General features: G+C 42.2%; 1 long non-coding RNA gene across 2 annotated transcripts in view; it reads left to right on the top strand.

The window, feature by feature from the left end:
* LOC132482407 (uncharacterized) overlaps nt 1-22,576 on the top strand; it is a 39,301-nt gene extending 16,725 nt beyond the window's left edge. The window contains exons 2-4 of one of the 2 annotated variants that reach the window (XR_009530917.1): nt 2,603-2,847; nt 4,079-4,305; nt 22,497-22,576. This is a non-coding gene — a long non-coding RNA (uncharacterized LOC132482407). Of the gene's footprint in view, nt 1-2,602; nt 4,306-22,496 lie in introns of both variants that reach the window. The other variant, XR_009530916.1, reaches the window with a different exon arrangement.
* The last annotated feature ends 1,147 nt before the right edge of the window (nt 22,577-23,723 follow it).

The following is a 23,723-nucleotide window of genomic DNA, read 5'->3' as shown; positions in this document are numbered from 1 at the left end:
CTCACTAGGCAGGTACTAGACGATGTAAGACCTGTGGGCCCAAATAGGACAAGGGGAGGAGTGCGGGTGTCTGGGCCAAGAGTGGGCTACCTCTGATCCCATAACAGGCTCCCTGTAGCTGGGCTGGTGATCTGGGGTGCTCTGAGGTGAGAGGACATCCTCATGGCCGGGGTGTGGCTATGGCAGGTAAATGAGTCAATAAGGCAGGGGTGTCAGGCCGAGGCTGGTCTCTTAGGACATCTGTGTAAACAGCTAGCCTGTCTCTGCTGCTGTCTCACTCTGACCTGCTGTTGCAGATGGCGTCTTTCTAGTCCCTCCTACAAAGGATGTGGGCTAAAAAAAGCATTACTTAATATCACCGAATGCATGGAAGTTAATATTCCTGCTGCTCCCAGGACTTGAAGGAGGTGGCTGTCTTCTTTGCTTTTTGTTCGTTATGGCTGCACGGCACGTGGGATATCAGTTCCCTGACCAGGGATCGGAGCCGTGCCCACTGCAGTGGAAGCACAGAGTCTTAACCACTGGACCGCCAGGGAAGGCCTGGAGGTGGCTGTCTTAATGAACACATGCTCCAAACCACAAGACGTGCCGGGCTCTGTTCACTGTTGTTTTTGCTTGGAGCCTTAACTCCTTTGGAAGTCGAGACAAATTGGAGAACCCTGGGAAAAGAGGTCTGGTGCCCTCTAGAAGAAAAGGCAGTGCAATACCATCCTGACAGTTATTTATCCTCTGTTTTGCTGGTAACCACTCACAAAGTAATAAAGACAGAAAAGACAAAGTAGGAGGGCTAAGGAGGTGAGGTGTGCTCTCAGTTGGAGGAGGAAACACATCCTTTCTCTCAGCCATCCCTGAGACCCAGTCTCTCCTTAGGGACGTAGTCGAAGAGCAAAATGAAGAAAGGGCTCTCTGGCTGTAAAGAATCGGGGGGACAGTGAGCTCCACCTAGCAGGGAATGTAATTAATCAATTGACTGCCATAATATGGGATGGGAAAATGGTGTCCCTACTGAAGTATGTCACGTAATTAGTGCAGAAGCTAGGAGTGTTCCCAGAGGAGGCCTTGGAGCTAGCTAGCTAGATAAGTAGGTAGATACTTTGTTGATGTGGACTTTTATTTCTTAGAATGCCGCCCACCCTACGTTAGGCCTCATAGTGATCCTGGGCAGACTCTTGAAGGAAAACATTAGCCTCCACCAGCTGGGGATGTTGCGATGGGCTTATCAGGCGACAGATGGCATGCAGCATGGTGATTTGCCAAGTCTCGAGGAGGCTGAATTTAGTCCTGAGTCCACCAAGTTGTTTCTCAGGGGGCGCTCCTGAACAGTGTAAGTTCTCTTTCCTGACAGTGATGGCTCATGCTGAGACAATTCAAGAGGACATGGCTGCCCTGGATTTAACAGAAACTCCTGAAAGCCAAACTCAAAGTGAAGTGCTGCCTGTTAACAATACCCCACCTGGCCTAAATCAAAATTACTGTCCACAGAGCGATTGCCCCCTTCCTCGGCCAAACAAACCACTTAAAACCAGGCCCCCTCTTAAGCGTGAACCCTGAAATGAACAAGAGAGGTTGGTTGTATTGGACCCTAAGGGACAAGGAGCCCAGAGATATTAGATGATCTCTGGTAAATCTGTGGAGCAATTAAAATATTTACTAAAGTTAGATTCCAACCTGGCCAGGCTTTTCCTTCAGAGACAACCTTACCTTCCATGTCTGCCCCTGACCTCTGCCAGTGGCAAGGACCTGCTCCCACCTCAGGACCCATTGGTCTCAAAGCAGGCCTCTTCTGGCCGACAGTAGCCCTTTTACCATGTGAACTGTAAAATATTAACGACACTGGCTGGCTCTGGTGGACACAGGTGTCCAAAGCTCCCTAATCCCAGGAAGCACTCGAACTTTAAACCCCCACCCCCACCCCCTCCAGGAGATGCCAGGCTTTGGAGGAGAATTAATTGAAGGGATAATTATCTGCTTAGCTTTTTTTTTTTTTTTTTTTACTTTTTGTGTGGCATGCGGGATTTTAGTTCCCCAACCAGGGGTGGAACCCACGGCCCCTGCAGTGGACGTGCGGAGTTGACCGCTGGACCGCCAGGGCAGTCCCGTCTGCTCAGCTTTTAATGTGGGCTTAGTTTTGCTAAAAGATGCTTCTGCGCTGGTTGTTCTCTGAGACTCTTTTCTCATTACTGGAATGGACTTCCTTAGTGAGCAGGTAACCTCATGAAACAAGCCTAAGGTTTTGATGCCACTGGTGGGCGCTGGCCAGTGGGAACCAGTACACCTTCCTCTACCCGTGTAAGAGGTACTGGCTAAAAGGAAAGCACTGAAGGATTATGGCCTGTCCTAGCTGACTTAGTGAAAGAAAGGAATGGATTACCACCTTTCAGTTCTCTGGTATGGCCTGTGCTTAAAGCCACTGCTAATGAGTACAGGCTATCTGTAGACTAGAGAGAGTTAAACAAGGCTGCTCCCAGTATTAGAGCCCCTCTACCATGTATTGTTCCCTTAATGAATGACATTCAGAATAACACTGGTAAATGGTTCAGAGTCATAGACTGGGTTAACATGTTCTCTTTGTTAAATATCACACTTTGCCTTCCCCTTTTAGGATCAACAGTACACCTTTTTCCCAGTGACCTGTGGGGTACTTGAATGCCCCCGTGATTGCCCGTGGGATTTGCAGTCGGGACCTAGATGCCTGTGCGGCACGAGCCACCTCCTGCAGAGACTCAGCTCTGGCATTGTATCAATGACATCCTGGTCACTGGACCTGGCCAAGACTCTGTGTCACACACCATCACAACTGTGAATGAACACCTCCCTGAGAGGGGATGGGAAATTGCCCGCCATAAGGTACAGGGCACCTCCTAGGTTGTTAAATTTCTGGGCTATGTTTGAAACTCAAAAGGGTAAACTAGTCCCGGTTGGGTAAAAGAAAAGCTCCTAGTGCTCCAGCCAACCTCCCAGATTGGTAAAGGAGGCCCAACATTTGGTAGGCATGTTTGCATTCGGGTGCCAACCTCAAATATTTGCTGGCCCCCATCTATGGAGTCACCCATAGGACCTCCACTTTTCCATGGGGACCTGAGCCACAGCAGGCACTAGATAAACTAAAGAAGGCTATCATTTCAGCTCTCCCACTAGTGCTCTGAGGGCAGGACTTACAATCGGAAGTTTTGGCCACCCTAACGTTCACTTATGGGAGCCACAGGACCAAATGTCTGTGGGCTTTTGGCATAAGTGACTCCCAGCCTCAGTGCAAAGGTATTGGCCAGTGAAGAGGCAACTTCAGGAGGTACACTGAGCCCTTCCTGAAACTGAAGGCTTTACTGGAGCAGAGCCAGTTATCCTGTGGATGGAGATTCCTCTTATATGCTGGGTCATAGCAGAAGCTCCCCGTAGAGCAACAAAGGCCTCTACTCAAATGATGATGGGATCTACTGGATTGAGCTAAAGCTGGCCCTACTAGAGTGCTACAACTCCATGAGAAAATCACCACATACCCTGCCACTGAAGTTAATTTACCACAACCTCCCGGCCTTCTATACAGGCCTTCCATTAGTATATCCATGCAAGGCACAGGTCTCCCCTCTCCTCATATCATTGAGGGCTTGACAAAATAGCTTTTACAGCCCTTGGGACTGCTGCACAAGTTACACCGCCAGACCAAAGTTCCCACATCCCTGTAAAGCAAACCAGCAATGGGCATTACAAGAAAACTTTGCTTGGGTTTGTCACCTATCCTATCATCTTCCAGTAGCAGTGATCATGGAAAGACATAATGGACTTTTAACTCAAGGGCTGTTGAGAGAACTTGGAGGGCAGTGGTCCTTCAAGTGGTCAAAAATACTGCCCACGGTCCAGATTATATTAAGTTCATGCCCCTGTGGCATAACTACACCATATTTAAATTCACAACAAATGACGAGACCACCAACAGGGACATTTCTATCTCTGCTGGTGTACACATCCACAGCAGACACAACCCAGTTGTCAGTTTTCACTGACATGGGAGCCCAGGCATGGCCATGCACAGAAAAGAAACTTTCACCAGGTACTGTCATCCTTCCTTTCTCCCTCATAGACAACCCGGAGCTTAGGCACTTCCTTCTTGATCCTGATGAGAACCTGACGTGGACCAGTGATTCTGAAACCATCCTTAGCCTGCGTTCATTCGTCATTTAGTATAAGCCAAGCAAACTACCCACCACTTTCTGGAGAAAGAGGTGTCCTTATCTGCTGTCCATGTACTTTGCTCCGCTAAAGGCACTGTGGAACACAGGAGGTGGAACGAAACCTCTCCCAGACCAGGTAACCCCATGTGAGCAATACCCAGGGACAATCAGGTCCCCTACTGATAGCTACAGGTGACCTCCAACCTTAATCCCTACCCTGTTAGTATGCCCTTTCTTACCTGAGGAGTTACTGCCCTTGCCATTGTTGACTGTCTGTCTATTTGTGGTACACCCAGCCCTAGTAATCTACACACTACTGTTGACAGGGTCTGTTGGCAACAGTATACCATATGCACACACCACGGCGTCTTACAACATAGGTCAGACTGGGGACAATGGGAGCCATGCTGTTGGCTATTCAGGTTGCTCAATCCTACTGACATGACCACAGATACCAACACTGAGGCTAGCGACCTTCTCCTGTCTCTTCTACTACTCACAACACCCATTCTGCCTAAGCCAGGCTCTTTGGATAACGCTTATGACTCATCGATGCCTTCTAAACCCTCAGGGCCAACTTTTCCCTCAGATCAGATGAGACCCAGTGTTATGAGGTAGTGCCATTAACCAAATAGAGCCACTACCTCTTGAGTCTTATTTAAGGCATGCCCAGGGATAGTATGTATGCTCAGTGACACTCATAAAATATCTTGACACATTTATTCACTCAAACTGGCTCACACAGTCACTTAAATGAACATGGTTACAGCATCACTCATGCACAAGACATTCATATGTGTCACATGTACATACACATTCCCTCACAGGTGCACGTAAACACAAACAGGGACATGCTTACACATTCACTTGCAAATAAACATGCTTCCAAACACACACTCACACTTTCACTCCCAGAAATATATTCGTCCATTAAGAAGCTCACATACATAAACACACTTGCAACATTCACTCACACACCTAAAAATGCCCAAACATCCATTCACTCACGTGATCACAAATTTATTCCAACCTAAAGACATACTAATTTAGGCTCACGTGCACAGATCCTGCACCTACGTACACTCTCAAACCCTTTGCACGTGCAAATGAACACAAATGGGAACACACCCATTCAATTGGAAATAAACATTTTCACACTCATCATGAAGCTCACATGTTCAGACACCCACAGGTGTACATACACACTCACAAGTAGATGCTCACATATTCACTCATAAGTTTACTCATCCATTAGCAACCCCATGCAAACTAGTATGCTTACAGATTAACTCGCACACATGAGCAAGCTACCATCCATGAACAAATTCACGTATTTACTCATACATGTGAATAGGTACAAATATGTGTTAAATACACAAGTATACTCACACCAACACACTTATGCCTGAATAGGCTCACACACCAGTCTCATACATGCACACACATTTACTCCCTGACATGATCATGCTCAGAGGTTTACTCACACTGGTGGAGACGCTTATGTACTCACAGATACATGCTCATTCACTCACTCAGACAAACAACTAGTACTCAAGCCAACATGGCTACACACATGAAATGCTCACACCTTCACTCACTCGTGAAAATACGCTCATATAACCACATATTCTTTCACTCGTACGTATCAACACTCATATATTTACTGATGTGTGTACTTTAATTTAGGCTCACACACATTGACATGTTCACTTACAAACACAAACATGGTTGAAAATTGGCTTGCACACGTAGAGTTTCACAAATAATCACTGGCACATATTCTCACACCCAGTGACAGATGCATATCAACATATTAAATATAAAACTTGATTACCATTCACTCATATGTGTGTTCAAACACACAAATAAACTTGTGAATTTACTCAGACACAAAAATTGATAATACACATGCACACATACACATTGTTACTTATAATAACATGCTCACAATTCACTCCAAAGGGCACAGTGACAGATTAACTCACAGTCACAGTCCTGTACTCACGAGCAGTCTTACACATTCTGTCACTTGCACAAACATGCGTGAACATTCACTCACATGAGCATGATAATACATGTAGTCACTCACGTGAACATGCTCACAAAATCATTCACATACTAGACAGACTCATTTGCACTTATATGTACATACACTGTTTTCTAAAGATTTTTTTTTGATGTGGAGCTTTTTTTTATATATAGTCTTTATTGAATTTGTTACAGTATTGCTTCTATTTTCTGTTTTGATTTTTTGGCCAGTGTGAGATCTCAGCTCCCTGACCAGGGATTGAACCTGCACCCCGTGCATTGGAAGGCAAAGTCTTAGCCACTGGACTGCCAGGGAAGTCCCTGTATATACACTTTAACTTCCATAAAATAACATGATCACGAAAGGAGCATGCTCATGTCTTCATCTGTACGTGAACATGCTCATACTTACAAACGCTCACACAATCACACCCAAATACGCTCAGACATTAACATGCTTAAAGGTGAACACCTGTTCACTCACAACATGCTTACAAATTACTAACACACATAGACACACTTACATCTACGTGGTCACACATTCAATCCCATAGACTGGGTCACACATTTATTTGTTCACAAGAACATGCCCACAAATTCATGCACACGCAAGACACACTCATACATGCTTACGTTCACTCGCTCACACCTTCTCTCGTTAATATATATAAACACACAAACCAGGACATACTCATACATTCAGTCACACACGGGCATCCCCATCTTAACATGATCACACGCTCAAATGCTTAACACATTCAATCAAACACACACGTGTTAAAAAGTCATTTGCATATGTACTCTTAGATGTCATGATTTATACAAATCACATGGCCAGTCTTACTCCTGTATTTACTCACTCACATGCACAAACATCTCTGTTCAGTCACACACACCTACCTGTTCTCACCCATGACCATACAAATTTACTAAAACAAATGCATGCTGTTATACAGACATATTCACGTATTCACTAACACAAACGTCCTCAGTCCTCACACACATGTAGACACACTCACATATGCTCCCACCAGTGCACATATTCCCTCATTCACCTGAACATGTTCACAAATTTATTCACAAAGAAGACACACTCACAGATCTCACATGAACACATTCCTTCATTTACACACATTAGCACACTCAAAAACAGGGACATGCTCACACATTTACTGGCACAACATGCATTCTCACAAACTCATACTTACAGAGACATAGTCATATAGACTGTGTTCACACTGAAGCCATTCACTTACACAGGCACATTAACATACTCACAAACAGAAATATGCTTACCTATTCACTCTCACACAAACATGCTCACACTCAGCAGCAACTCAAACATTCACTCACACACAAAGATTCACTCACAGATTTAACATACAATACACTCTCACCTTAACAAGCTCATGAAAACAGATATACATATTCACTCACAAAAACATGAAAATATGTATGCACATGCTCACAAATTCCACACACTTGAACACCCCCATTTATTTCAACACTCAAATATTGTCACATAACACACTGTAAGACATGAAAAAGTTCACAGATTCACTCTCACAAGTGTACATGCTTACATATATGCACATGCTCACACATTCACTTATATTAACATGTTTCCTATTTGCTCACACAAATGAACATGCAGAAAAATTATTCACACATATAAACACATTCATGTACTTTCCCACCCACATGCTCACACATTCACTCACTACAAATGCGCTCATACCTCATACTGTCAGGTGAACATGCTCACAAATGTGCTCAAATTCATAGACATAACAGATACCCAGTCACCCACACTGTAATAAATTCACTCCATATAGACATGCTCAAACATTCACTCAATCACATGAGCATTCCTACAAATTCACTCACACAAGGACACAAATATAGGGCTTCCCTGGTGGTGCAGCAGTTGAGAGTCTGCCTGCCGATGCAGGGCACATGGGTTCGTGCCCTGGTCCGGGAGGATCCCACATGCCGCGGAGCGGCTGGGCCCATGAGCCATGGCCGCTGAGCCTGCGCGTCCAGAGCCTGTGCTCCACAGCGGGAGAGGCCCACAAAAGTGAGAGGCCCACATACCACAAAAACAAACAAACAAACAAAAAGGACACGAATATATAAACTCAGACGCTCCCAGTCACACATTCACTTGTGCGTGCACATTAGCACTCTCATGATCAGGACCATGCTCACATGGATGCTGTCGTACAAATGTGCGCACATCCTCCACAAAGCAGAACATTCCCTCATAGAAGAAAATACACTCACATGCACTTACTTTTAGATGCTCACATTTCACTCCTACAAGTATACTCAACACATTAACTGGTTTACAGCAGTGAACCTGATACACTTTCACTGAGTCACGTGAAAGTGCTAGCATCCATGCACATGGCCACAAATTCAGGCACACGCTTGAACACACACAAACACACATCTCAGCACTCAACCATTCCTCTAAGGTACTCTCACATGTTCAAGTTTATATGTCCACTCTCTCGAATAGTCCAGCTCACGTATATGCACACACTGACACATTCACTCACATAAACATAGTCGGATCTCACTCATTCACATGAGCATTATCACACATTCGCTCACATACATGATCAAAAATTCACTCACACACCAAACACTCATGAGATTTCTATACTCACAATCACACATTCATTTACATGTGGAAACCATCATCAATGCAAAGAGAAACACGCTCGGATGTTCACTTGCATGAGAACAGTAACACCAGGAAGCTCACAAATTCAGTCACATAAATATACTCACATTCACACATATATGTGCCTTTATACAAATACAATCATATGTTAATAAGCTTACACCGAAGAAACACTTTAGTACACACAAACGTGCTAACGTGTGTTCATGCTCACAAATTCCTTCATACAAATAAGCACACAGAAGTATTCACTTAAGCAAAAATTTACTCACAGTGGAATACTCTCACCTATAAATAGGCTCATGCACCCACTATCACACTTACACTCACACACACAGAAATGCTCAAAGAAAAATAACAGACAAAAAACCTAAAAAAATGCTCAAACATTCACTTAACATAAAAGCTCACTCATTAGCTGACAGCAATGGGATAAAACTTTCACTCACATGGCTGCCCACATTGAGATTGTTGGTTTGCAACCTCGGCAGTTCCCTGGGTGAAATTTGAAACTGGCCCCCATATGCGAGGACAAGGAGAGACCAAAGAAAGAGGCAGAGCGCTCCAGGTTGGTTGGTGGCAATCGTAATAAGCAAGAGAACTGACATACAAGGCTTGTCTTGAGTGGCCATGAGACAAGTGGATCTCCCCACGTGCCTGCCAGAATCTTAAGCTTATATGGAGGACTTAATGGGGTTCAGTCAAATGTCCAGCCCAGACGATCTCAACAACACATTACTCTTTCAAGGCTGTGTCTTTGAAACAGCACGTGGTGTGGTAACTGTGGGCAGAAGATACATGGCAAGGATGAGGAGGAGGTGAGGAGCCTCCTACCGCCAAGGTTCAGCTCTTGGGTCAAGCAGCGGTCATGTCTTCTTGATGACTTCCTCCAACATTCCGTCCCACACGACCGGCTCTTACAATCTTATATGTACCCCTCTTCTGCATAGTGCCCTTTGCGGTCAGCAAGGGGTTTTATGAGCATGGAGGTGGCTCATTTGGTGGCTCTCTGGCTGCACTGGAGGTAGATACCCCAACAATCATGCAAGTGTATGCAAGAGAAAAGACAGACTAAGGTCACGATTCCTGCTAAGTAGCATTTTTTCCCACCAAGAGCTCCATGATCTGAACCACTGATGTATTAAGTCCCCAGGCAGGGGGTTGGATCACTCAGGGTGTTTACTTGTGTCCTCATGTGACTTAATAAGGATGATAGATTAGTAGACTCCTCAGATATGAACACATAACATTCTGTGACCCAACAGTTGGATTGATTCCTTTGGTGGGCACGTGAGTGGGCCTACTGGGGGCAGGTGTTTCCCTCAGGGCCCCCTGTGTGACCAGACACTGGAGCAGCAGTAGTCTAAGGTTGAAAAGTCAGAACTTTAGTAGGAACTCGTGTGGGACATCTTTGCCTTCCATAAGAATTACACTTGTGGCCTGATCCTTAGATGTTAACAGTTCGTGTAGCTATGGCATTGGGAATTTGACCTGGTTGTTTATACCATATATGTTGGCTGGGGGAGGCATGAGGAGATGAACTGTGGGTGGGATATGCTAGACCAGAGCTCCCACCTTCTCCCCTCTTTCCATGGTGTGTGTTGCATTCCAAGCATAGTGTGTTTCCACAGGGCTGGCTTGCAGGACAATAGGATCCCAGTGGAAACTCAGCAGTGCCCCCCCGCCCCCCTTCCCCACCCAGGGGTACAAAGTACCTCACCCACCTTAGTGGGCTGTCTCATTCCAAATTCCAGTAGATAACGCCTTTCCCAGGTGTGATGAAGCTTGGTGCTCCCAGCAGCAGAGCGCATTGATCCACGGTGAGAGGAGTCAGGGCAATGTGTGTCCCACGACTTTCATGCCTTTACACGATGGGGTGTCTAGGTAGGGGTCCGCAGTCTAGGTAGGGGTCCCCAGTCTGGCATATGGGGCAGTCAGCCCTACTGGTGGATCATTCAAATGTATTAAAGCCTGAGATAGTACTTTAGTCCACCTGGCCACAGTGGTTTTACCTGTTAGTTATTGAATCTGCTGCTTGAATACTGTGTTCTTTCTTTTTATCAACCATGCCGCTCACTTGTTATCGGGGAGATGGAACCTCCACTTAACGTCATGTTCTTTTGCCCAGGCTTGAATATCATGATGTTTGAAATGTTCCCCCGATCACTGTCTGTGCGACTAGGGGATTCATACATGGTACTCACCTTTTCAATCCCCAAATGGTGACATGCTGGTTTTTGTGGTGACTGGGGAAAGTCTCGGTTAGGCCAGACACAGTGTCCACACAAAGCAAGATATTTAGAACCCTCACTCAGAGGGAGGGGCCCAATATAATCAAGTTTTCCTCCAAGTGACTCAGCAGTGGGGAGCTCCAATGAATGGCCCCAGACTCCCTTGGCAATTGCCTTGCCCAAGGAGTCTGGCAATTTGGGCGTTATAGCACACGAAACAGCCGCATGAACCAAGTCATTGTGTCTCAGGGGCACTCTGGCACCCTTGGCAATGTGCCATCCCTTCGAGCACTGTGGTGGCCACTCTTTCTGTGCACCCAATCTGCTGTATCTACTGAAGGGCAGCTTGCTAAGGCTTGTACCTGGGCTAGGGCATCTGCTTCCTGTCTGCCAGGGGGTATCAGTGTCTTACGAGCTGGTACATGAAAAAGAGTGACAACTGACTCAGGCTCTCGCAAGCAAACCCAAATGTCTTTCTATATATTCTAACCGCAAAAGGGCTTATTTATGATTATCCACCCGTCTGCTTGCCATCATCCCAGCCGTAGGCTTAATCCCTTTAGAACAGCCCAACTGTCAGAGCAAGGTGTTAACAGCCAGGACTTATGAGTGATCACCAGTGAAATCGCTCTGAGTTCATCCCACTGGCTGCCACCGTTCATTCCTGTTTCTGTCCAGCTGATGTCAGTGTTGGGCTGAATCGTGACTGCTCTCCCTAAGGACTGCATGCCCGGACTAGACCAATGTGTATACCAGACATCAGTGAAAACTTTCCTCATTCCCTCTCTACAGGCCTCAGGGGCTGCCAGAGGAATAGGAGCGGGGCATTTGGAGGATTTACGTATCCTTTAGGGCCTAGTAGCACCTGCATGTTTAGAGCCAGTGTGCTGGCACACAGGATGCTCCTCTGCTGCAGATAGGCTGCCACTTGGTCACAGTGGGGGTTTGAGCTCTGGCAGGTGTGGGTCAATAGAGCATCTTCTCAGTCTACCCCTTGATAGGAAAGGAAGTTCTTACCATAATATGCTGTTCCTTAAAGCTGTCTGGTCATATCTGATTCTGTGTACATTCTCAAATATTCCAGTCAAAGCCTGGGTACTATAACCAACGTCTCTAGTTGTGTCCTGTTACAAGGAGAATAGATTCTTATTGAATTTATGCAAATAAATATATTGCTGCAGAAATCAGAATGCTCACTGAGAGTTTCCAAATTCTGGAAGGATCAGATAGGGAGATAAAGGTAAATGTTTCATCTTTGTTCACAAAGGTGTATGTTAGCAAACTACCTATAGCTTACGAGAAAAGAGAAAAGGTTTTCTTAAATCTGGAAAAACAAAGCACAGAAGAACCAACAATGTTTCAAACACAAAGTCACAAAATTATAATCATCCTCATCAGTTCACTCAGTCCTACGTAATTAATTTTTTTCATCTTGATCTTTTGTTAGTACTTTTATGAATTCATCAGTTTTCCATTAGAGTTCTGAAAATGCTTATTCATTCAGTTCAACAGTATAGTCAGTTACCAGAAGCCTGTACTTGTCAGAGTCTTTTCCATGAATTCCTTGAAGATGAAGCCCTTTTATAGGAACATTTTTGCAAAAGCATCAGAGTACACCCAGAACTGTCTGTAAATGTCAAAAGACTTAAAATGACCACGGTTAAAGATTTGAAAGTTCATAATGATGCAGTTGACAAGGAAATTTAGTTATTTCTGAGATATATATTTTAAAATAATAACTAGAATTATGACTTATAACATTATACCAGAACATATAACATATTTAGGAGTTTCATGTAATGTCTGAAACATTTATATTAGCGTATTTCCATACAAATAACCCAAATAAAGTTTAGTATTAATTTTTATTTGATACTACCTCCCATATAAATTAAGATATCCAATAAACCTAATGAGTTTAATACCTCTCTTTTATACGGAGAGAGAAGAAATTTTTTTTGAGATATTCCAGGGACCCTCTGGGAGATCCTGAAGTTCATTCAAGGTCAAAAAGAGTTGATTTATAATTTGATTTGGGGGAACTTTGTCCAAAACATCAGAAAGTTTTAAAACACTTGATTAAATAGTTTCATCGGTCACTGTGAAATAATACTTAGTTATTTTATCAAACTGAATTAAGGACTTCCAAGGCAAATACAGAAAGTTACATGGTTGTCAAAACAAACTTTGCTCTTTTAATAAAGAAGATTCCGTTTTCTTAAGTAATCAAAGATCTGAGAAAGAGAACATGAAGCACAGGAAATTATTTTGATACAAACACAGTCTTTGTTTTCTAGGCAGATTACTCAAAAGGTACAGAAAATCTTTCACAATCTCACCAAGAACAGACCAGTAGTCAAAGAAAGTGTCCTTTTAGCAGATAAAAGGAAATTAATAATAATAATCACTTTCAAAAATGTGCATCCTCACATATACGCACAGGATCTCACACTGACTGACCAACATTAAGATGAGTATAGTTTACTTCTTGCAGTGAACATCCTGACGAGTTCCTCACATACGTAAACATGCATACATTTGCACTCACACACACACTTCCCTTCACTCACACAATCATGCCGACAACTCAGTGAGTCATAGAAGCATCATCACACATTCACACAGATGAATATGATAAAAAATTCATTCATACGCCATACATATTAGGTTTAGAGTTCCACAATCACACATTCACTTTCAGTTTTATGCAAATTCTCATTGTCCCAAACGGAAACATGCTTACACATTCACTTGCACAAAAATCTTCTTACAGTCACCAAGAATCTCACAAATTCTTACAACACATAAAACACATTCCCTTACAACACACTTTCACACATGACCTTACTCAAATGTACTCCCACATAAACAAGATAAAAAAGAAACCCACCATATAGTCACGACACAGAAACATGCTAACATGTCTGTACATGCTCACCATCCATACATACAATGAGTGCAATGAAACATCACGTGAAAACTGCTTGCTCACAATGAAGGGGCATGAGCAGGCTCACACATACACTTACACAGAGACATACATATATACACACACTCACACATTGATCACTCACAAAAAAGTTTAAGCATTCACACATTGAAATATGCCCACAAAGTCACTCATATTCAAAGACATGCATTCACACACGCAGACTGACACATTCAGTCACACAACGTGGTGACATTCACTCAGCCACATGACCATGCCCACATTCGTTCACACAGAGGCTGCCACTGAGACATTCACTTACACATGCAGATTAACATTGAGAAGATCAGGATCATGCTTGTAAGAACCCTCACACAAAAACATGCTCACATCCACTATGAAACATACAGTTTAAAACACACATATGTCAACTTTCAAATGCCATCCTAACACACTGTCACATGTATAAGTTTACACATTCATTCTCATGAGTGTACATGCTTACATATGTTCACACACTCAAACATTCCCTCAGTCCTGTTAACATGCTTATAGTTCACTCACTCAAATGCACATACAAACTGGCTCACACACATACCCATACTAACATATGCACACTCAGATCCTCAAACATTCCCACAAAGTAGCTCGTACCACACTCGCATAAGCATAATCACATACTCACTTATACACACGAAAGTGATTACAAATTCCCTCACATTCTAGACACATTCATTGCATGTATATGCACGCACTCACACATTCACTTTTCCATGCAAGTTATCATTGTCACAAACACAGCATGCTTACAGACTCACTTGCTCAAGAACATACACTAAGAATCTCACCCATTCGCTCAGTCACATAAAATCCCATTCACTCACACATGCTCTCAGAGTAGCTTATTCAAATATAGTTGTATGTTATCAAGATCACATGAAAACCATCTGCTCCTACCCACTAATATGCTAATAGGTTTGCACATGCTAACAAATGGACGTGTAGAGATGGGAACACAAATACTCACTTTGTAAACACAAATTTACACTTAAGAACACAATCACCCATGAGCCGGCTCACACTTAAACCGTCATAGAAGACATGCTTGCGTACATAAACATGCTCACAGAGTCACTCACAAAACATACTCAAATACTCATTCAAATATGCCCACAAAGTTGCTCACATTCAAAGACATAGAAACATTCATGCATACTGACACATTCACTCTTTCGCACAAACCTACTTAAACAGTCACTCAATCACATGAGCGTACCCACAAATTCACTCACACGGGGACTCAAAGATATACACTAAGATGCTCCCACTAACACATTCACTTATACATGCACATTAACATTGTGAAACTCAAGAACATGCTCCCATGGACACTTACACATAGTGTGCTCACTTCTAGGTGAAGGTCAAATAGTCACAGAAGAAAATACACTCACATGCACTTACACTCATGTTCGTATTTCACTCGCATAAATACGCTGAACGATTCAAGTCACGGTAATAAACTATACATATTCACTAACTCAGAGAAACATGATAACAGCTGTGCACATGGTCACAAATTTAAACATACAGTTGAACACACAAACGTCAGCATACATAGATGTACAGGTTCACATGTTCACTCTAAAGAAGATAAATGCTCGCATAGAAGCACGTGGTTACACATTCACTCACATTACCACTTGCATTCACTATGCACAGGAATATAGTGACAACATATCCACATCCATACACATGCTAACGTACATTCATACCCAAATGTTCATACTTTCACACACTCACAAAAAGTATCCCACACCTCACTCACTCTCATGAGCTGAATTACGTATTCATTCACTCATGAAAGTGATTACAAATTAACTCACTTGCAGATATGCTCATTGCAGTTATAAACACCCATTCACGCATGCACATTATTATTGTCACTAAGAGTAACAAGCTCATATATTCACTTGCACACAGATATGGTCACACCAAGCTCACAAATTCACTCAATTACACTACTTAAGAATAGTTGCATTCACTCACTAACATGCTCACAAATTACTTTATTCAAATATATTCACTCAATTATGAGATCACTTGAAAAACAAACTCACTGACTGAGAACTCAGCATTATACTAACCTGCATTCACATGCTTATAAATTTATTTATACAGATGAGCACACATACATGTTCACTGTAAGTGTGCAAATTTACAGCCAGGAAATTACTCTTGCCCCTAAACCGTCTCACACATAGACTGTTGCACACAGATATCCTGACTTACATAGAGGTACACATTCATTCAGAAAGCACACCAAATACAAACTCAAAGTCAAAAATAGACTCACATTCAACAACACATATGCATTTACACTCACACACTGACACATTCACTCTTTCACACTAACATGTTCCAACGTGCATTCAATCAAATGACCATGCTCACACATTCTCTCGAACTGGGATACAAATATATAGAGTCAGATGCTCCCAATCCACACCTTCACTTACACATGTCATTCACAGTCTTAACCTCCAGAGTATGCTCACACGGATGCATGAAAACAAACATGCTCACATCCAACTTGGAGCTCAAACATTTGCTCACAGAAGAAAATACACTCACATGTCCTTCCATGTATACACCCATAATTTACACGAATGCTCACACTACCTTAACTAGCTGAAAACAGTGAATCTGATACTTATTCCCTAACATGCTAACATCCATACATATGGTCACAAATTAAAAGATGCACTTGAACATGCACAAACATGTACCTCAACACAAATATTGTCTCAGATCTACATGTTCATATATTCAGTGTTGTGAGTGGACGAACTCAGATCTACGCATACTTTCAAACATTCATTCACTAATATTAACATGCTTAAAATTCACTACTCAGACATGTGTAGTGACAAATTTACTTACACATATACACATATACACATATATACCCCTTCAGGCACTCAGGCATTCATATACCTACCCAAAATTTCCCACATCACACATGTGAGCAAATGCACACATCCACTTATACACACAAGAGTCATTACAAATTCACTCACATTCCAGACATGCTCATTCTGTTTATATGCACAGTCCTACACATTCATTTACTCATGCAAATTTTTGGTCATAAACATTAACATAGTCATAAATATAATTGCACACAAACATGCTCACACTGATTTAGAAGCTCACAAATTCACTCATTTATATAAAAACACTTACATTGACTCACACATATGGGCATGAATGACCTCATTCGAATATACAGCTGACCCTTGAACAACAAGAGTGTCACCTGTGTGGGTCCACTTATATGCGGATTTTTTCAATAAATATACGGCTAGCCCTCTGTATCAATGGGTTTTGCTTTCACAGATTTAACCAGCTGCATATCACGTGCTATGTTTATGATCCACAGTTGCTTGAGTCCGAGAATGCAGACTACGGGGATAGAGAGGGCTGACTATGGGACTTGGACACTCTCAGATTTTGGTATCCTTGGTGGGTGCTGGAATGAGTCCCCCGTGAATAGTCTGCAACTACTGTAGTCACATATTAACAAGGTCACAAGAAAACATACTTGCTCATCCACTATACGTGAATATGCTAACATGATTCGCAGGCTTACAAGTTCATTTATACAGATGAGCATACAAAAGTGTTCACTTTAAGCGTGCCAATGTAGATCAAAGGGATCACTCTCACCCACGAACAGGCTCACCTACACACTGTCACAGACAGATGGGCTCACATACATACACTCACACATTCGCTCACTGACAAAACACTTAAACACTCAGACATTCTCAAACTTGCCCACCAATTCACTCCCACTCACAGACACACATACATTCACACGTACATACTGACATTCACTCCTTCACACGAACGTGCTCACTCAATCACATGACCATGCCAAGAGATTCATTCACACAGGGACACAAATGCATACATTCAGGAGCTCCCACTCACACATTCACTTACACATGCACATTCTTGAAATCAGGAACATGCTTACATATAGATGTACACACAGATATGCTCACATCCACCATATAGCTCCAACATAAGCTCACAGAAGAAACTCGCTCATATGGACTCACATTCTCACATTCTCTCACATGAATATGCAGACACATTACCTAGCTCAGCAATGATCCGGACACATTCTCTCACTCACAGGAACATAGTAACATCAATATTGTCAATAAAAAAGTATGCCATATGGAGTTTAAGGCATGGAAGGCTTTTTTCAGGACCATTGTAATAGGGGCCAGGGACTATTGCCATAGGGAAAATAAACTCAACTCCACATACAAGACAGACAGATGACAGTTTATGGCCAACAGGGAGGGTGAGGGAGTTAGTGAATGGCAGATTACTGAGGGGAACTTAGGTATTGTGTTGGTTAATTTTAGGTGTCTATTTGATTTGAGTAAAAGATGCCCAGATTGTTGGTGAAACATTTCTTGGTGTGTCTGTGAGCAGGATTCCGGAAGAGATTAGCATGTGAACTGGCAGACTTAGTAAAGAAAATTGCCTTCATCAATGCAAGTGGGCATTATCACAATCTCTTGAGGGCCTGAATAGAACAAAAAGGCAGTGGAAGGATGAGTTTTCTCTTTGCTTGAGCTGGGACATCTCTATTATTCTGCTCTCAGACATCACTACTCCTAGTCTGGGACCTTTGGACTTGGACCAGGATTTGCAGCATCAGTCCCCTGATTCTTGGGCCTTCAATCTTGATCTGGGACTTTCCTGTTTGTCAGGCCTTCAGACTTAGAGTGGTTTATACCACTGGCTTTCTTGGTTTCCCAGCTTACAGACAGCAGATTGTAGGACTTCTCAGCCTCCATAATCTCATGAGCCAATTACTATAATAAATCTCCTCATCTATATCTATATCTATATCAACATCTATATCTCTATATAACAGAGAAATAGCATTAATATAAAGATATATCTATAAATATACAGATATTAGATATCTGACATAGCTATCTAGATATATATACCTACCATTGATATTGATCTGTAGATATAGATAGATAAGCTATCTATATGCCTATCTGTTTCTTACTGGTCCTGTTTCTATGGAGAACCCTGACTAACACAAGGATGAAGGGAGGCTGGGGGGTGGAACTTGATTAGACCTCAAGAGGAGGGATGAAGAACTTAGATACGAAGGAGGGGAGGATTCTTTCTAAACTGGCCTAGGAGGATTTTTGCTAAAACTGGGCTTGGCAGGCCAAAGATAGGATCAAGCTTGAGGCCTAGTGAAGAAGAGGACTCAGAATGGCCTCAAGTTTGGTTAAGAAGGGAGTTACTTTGAGTTCCCCTTCTTGTGCAAGGCAACAAGAGGCATTCTTTTTTCCTGTGAACAATATAAGTCCATTTCTCATTCAGTCACCTTTTGTTCATTAAGGAACAACTGAGCCATCTGCTGATGTTTGGTAGTAGAGGATATTTGCTGGATCATGCCAGGAATTAGGCATTTAATGAGGAGGGTTTCTAAGAAAAGGAAAAGAAAGATTAATGTTTGTAGTGGACTATTTGAAGCCAGCTTCTGAGTCCAGAAGGACAGCCCATTGAAGATGCTGGGCTTGACGCATGTTTAGATGGTGGAGTGAGGATGGCAGTGGCAATCTGATGGATTTCCTAGTTTACAGTGGATGTTTTCTGATGGCCTAGACATCAGTTAGGTTTGGGTAAGATCATCCACAGTCACGATTATTTCGTGGAGCAGAGCATGGAAGATAAAGTGAATTTCCCGAGTGGCCCACACGGCAGCAGTTCCAGGCATGAGGATCATACATGATCTGCTGCAGGGAAGAGTCCTTTGAAGTTTACATCAAGTTGTCCAACTTCAGCTCACAGGGCTTCTTTAGATCCTGTGAAACAAAGCCAGTTAGAAGAAAACCTAAGGATCCAGTAAGAATCTGGGTGGTCAGCTTTGAGTTCTCTGCGATGTCAAATCAGGAGGGTTGGAGAAAAATTGGAAACATTAGTTTGAAGAGTTGCAGCCAGATGTTGAAGGAAATTGGAAGAATTGAGAATTTGGTAAGGACTGACAAATGTGTGAGATAGCAGGAGCTAGTCCAATTTACATGTAGGTAACACAAACACGTAGTTTACAAAGAAGTGCAAATTAGCTGAAAGATAATGAACGGGACCAGAATCTCATCCCTCACAAGGGTGTGTTTTGTATTGAAATATAAAATTTCACTCAACCGTCACTTCCTTTTTTTTTTTTTTTTCTTGCCGTATGCGGGCCTCTCACTGTTGTGGCCTCTGCCATTGTGGAGCACAGGCTCCGGGCCACTCCGCGGCATGTGGGTTCCTCCTGGACTGGGGCACGAACCCGTATCCCCTGCATCGGCAGGCAGACTCTCAATCACTGCACCACCAGGGAAGCCCCGTCACCTCCCTTTTGATCAAAGATAATCAAAGTAAGATTATTCTTGCTTATAGAGTGTCTGGTCTTATTAGATTTGGCTTGCTTATTTGCCCAATTGCAGCAAGAATGATAATTGACCACATAGGCCATTTTTAGTTTACTCTGCTGGAACTTTTCAGAAGGAGTCTCACTCCGACTGGACTTTTAAAAGCCTCTCAAAGCTAGGAAACCAAGCCCAAATCTCACCACCACAATTCCCCTGCAGTACCTATAGATCTGGGTAAATTAATCTCTTCTTGAAGGCCCCCAAAATATCCTAAGTTTCCTAGGCCTGCCAGGAGGTGGCCTCTCCCGCTCACCTGTAAGGCTGAGAAAGCTGTAATCCAGGTGCCAGGCCCATTTTCCCAAGAAGACTTCATAAGCATTGGCTCCATAAAATCACCTTTAGTTCCTTAAGACTATCTGGTCATATCTGATTATATATATTGTTCTCAACTATGATAGTCTGGGACTTCCCTGGTGGTCCAGTGGCTAAGGCTCTGTGCTCTGAATGCAGGGGGCCCGGGTTTGATACCTGGTCAGGGAACTAGATCCCACATGCCACAACTACGAGTTTGCATGCCACAACTAAGGATCCCACATGCTGCGACTAAAAGACCCCACATGCCACAGCTGAAGTTCCCGCATGCCGCAACGAAGATCCCTCGTGCCGCAACTAAGACCTGGTGCAGCCAAGTCAATCAATCCATTACTATTTTTAAAAACACTGTATTCTTTCAAAACATGACAGTCCACTCAGAGCTTTGGTCATATAGTCAAATCAATTATGTTCTGTTCCCAGGAGGAAGGATTCTTATTGAACCTAAGCAGTTCATTGTATTACTGTGAAAATAAGAATACTTAGTAAGAATATTCAAATTCTAGAGTGATCAGGCAGGCAAAAAAAGATAAATACTTCATTTCTGCTTACAGAAGTATGATCTACTAAACTGTTATGAATTGTAGATAGCTGAAGTTAGAAAAGTAGGCAGTTCTTTATATCCAGAAAACAGAACATTAAAGCATCAGCAGTAGTCCAAGCAAAAGCCATAATCGTCCTTGATCAATTCATTCAGCCCTATGTAATTCTTGTTCTGCTTGATCTTGGGTTAGCCATCTCATGAACTTATCAGCTTCTCCAGGAGAATTCTGGAAATCCTGACTCAGGCCGGTGGTACGGTCTCAAAGTTATTTAAGCAATGCCATTAGGAGTTCTGTGCCTCAAGAGTACCTGGCATAGTCCTTTCTGTGGGACTCCAAGATAGTCCCATTTTGTTGAAGATAATTACTGTGGCCTGTAGCTGATTGCAAGAGCTTTCAGGGAGGCATCAAACTAAAACAAGTGTGGATGACAAAAGAGTGAAAATGGCCATGGTAAAAGACGTGATGAAAGTTCATTATAAAAATGATGCAATTGCCAAGGACATTTGGTTGTTTCTGTGGCATACAACATTTTAAGACACTAACTGGCATGACAGCTGATAAAATTATGCTGATGTTGTCTGATTCTAAGGCAAAGCAGCGCCAAGATACGTCATGGACAGCAAGGGCACTGACATTTATAGGAATTAATACAATTTCTGAAGTATTTGTATTAATAACATTTTACACATAGAAATATAAACTAGAGAAGGTTAAGCATCTCTTCATATTTGGCAGTGCTTCCTGTGCAACTCAACTTATCAAATAAACCTACTTATTGTAACATCTCTCATTTACAAGGTGAAAGAACAAACTCTGGATTTTCCGCAGGCCCTCTGGGAAATATCAGTGTCAGTATGAGATCAAGCAGATTTCATTTAGGATTTGAATTTGGAAAGACCAAATATCACTAGTTGTTAGAAATGGCAAAAGATTTGTACACTTGGCTAAATAGAATCATGGGTCACTAAGAAACTATTTGGCCACCTATTTAACCAGAGTACTAATATAAGATTTCAAAAGTAAATATTGGAAGTAATGTGATTAAAAAGAGCCTTCTCTCTTTTAGAAGTAAGAAGACTCATTTATCTTACAAATAAAGGACATGATAAATCAACAAGAAGCACAGGAAATTATTCTGATAAGACACAGAATCTCTGCTTTCTATGGAGATTACTTAGAAGGTAAGGAAAAACCTATTATCATCTCTTATTAAGAGCAAACCTAAGAGGGTTTTGTCTTAGCAACTTCCAAATATACAATATAGTAGTATTAACTGTAGTCATCACGCTGTACATTACATCCCCATGACATTTATTTTATAACTAAGAGTTTGTACCTTTTTTGTGGCTTCATAGCTGCGTTTCATTTTTTAATATATTTTTATTGAAGTGCAGTTGATTTACAATGTTATGTTAGTTTCTGGTGTACAGCAAAGGGATTCAGTTATATATATAAATATATATATACATATATACATATATATATATATATATACACAAAGACACACATTCTTTTGCATATTCTTTTCCATTATGGTTAACAACAGGATATTGAATATAGCTTCCTGTGCTATGCAGTAGGACCTTGTTGTTTACATATTCTATGTATAGTAGTTTATATCTGCAAATCCCAAACTCCTAATTTATCCCTTCCCCACCCCCTTTCCCCTTTGGTAACCATAAGTTTGTTTTCTATGTCTGTGAGTCTGTTTCTGTTTTGTAAATATCAATAAGTTCATTTGTATCATTTTGTATTAGATTCCACATGTAAGTGATATCACATGATACTTGTCTTTCTCTGTCTGACATACTTCACTTAGTATAATAATCTCTAGGTCCAACGATGTTGCTGCAAATGGCATTATTTCATTATTCTTTATGGCTGAGTGGTATTCCATTGTATATATGTACCACGTTTTCTTTATCCATTCACCTGTCGATAGACATTTAGGTTTCTTCCATGTCTTGGCTGTCGTAAATAGTGCTGCTGTGAACATTGCAGTGCATTTATCTTTTTGAATTAGAGTTTTCTCTGGATATATGCCCAGGAGTGGAATTGCTGGATCATATGGCAACTCTAGTTTTAGGTTTTGAAGGAACCTCCACACTGTTTTCCATAGTGGCTGCACCAATTTAATTTCCCACCAACAGTTTAGAAGGGTTCCTTTTGCTCCACACTTTCTCCAGCATTTAGTGTTCGTAAACGTTTTTTTAAATTTTATTTTATTTCCTTTATTTATTTGGCTGTGCTGGTTCTTAGTTGGGGCACGTGGGATCTTTGTTGCCCCGTGCAG

Source organism: Mesoplodon densirostris, chromosome X (assembly GCF_025265405.1).
Source record: "Mesoplodon densirostris isolate mMesDen1 chromosome X, mMesDen1 primary haplotype, whole genome shotgun sequence".
In the NCBI taxonomy this organism is placed as follows: Eukaryota; Metazoa; Chordata; class Mammalia; order Artiodactyla; family Ziphiidae; genus Mesoplodon; species Mesoplodon densirostris.
This window is presented reverse-complemented; position numbering and strand designations above follow the sequence as displayed.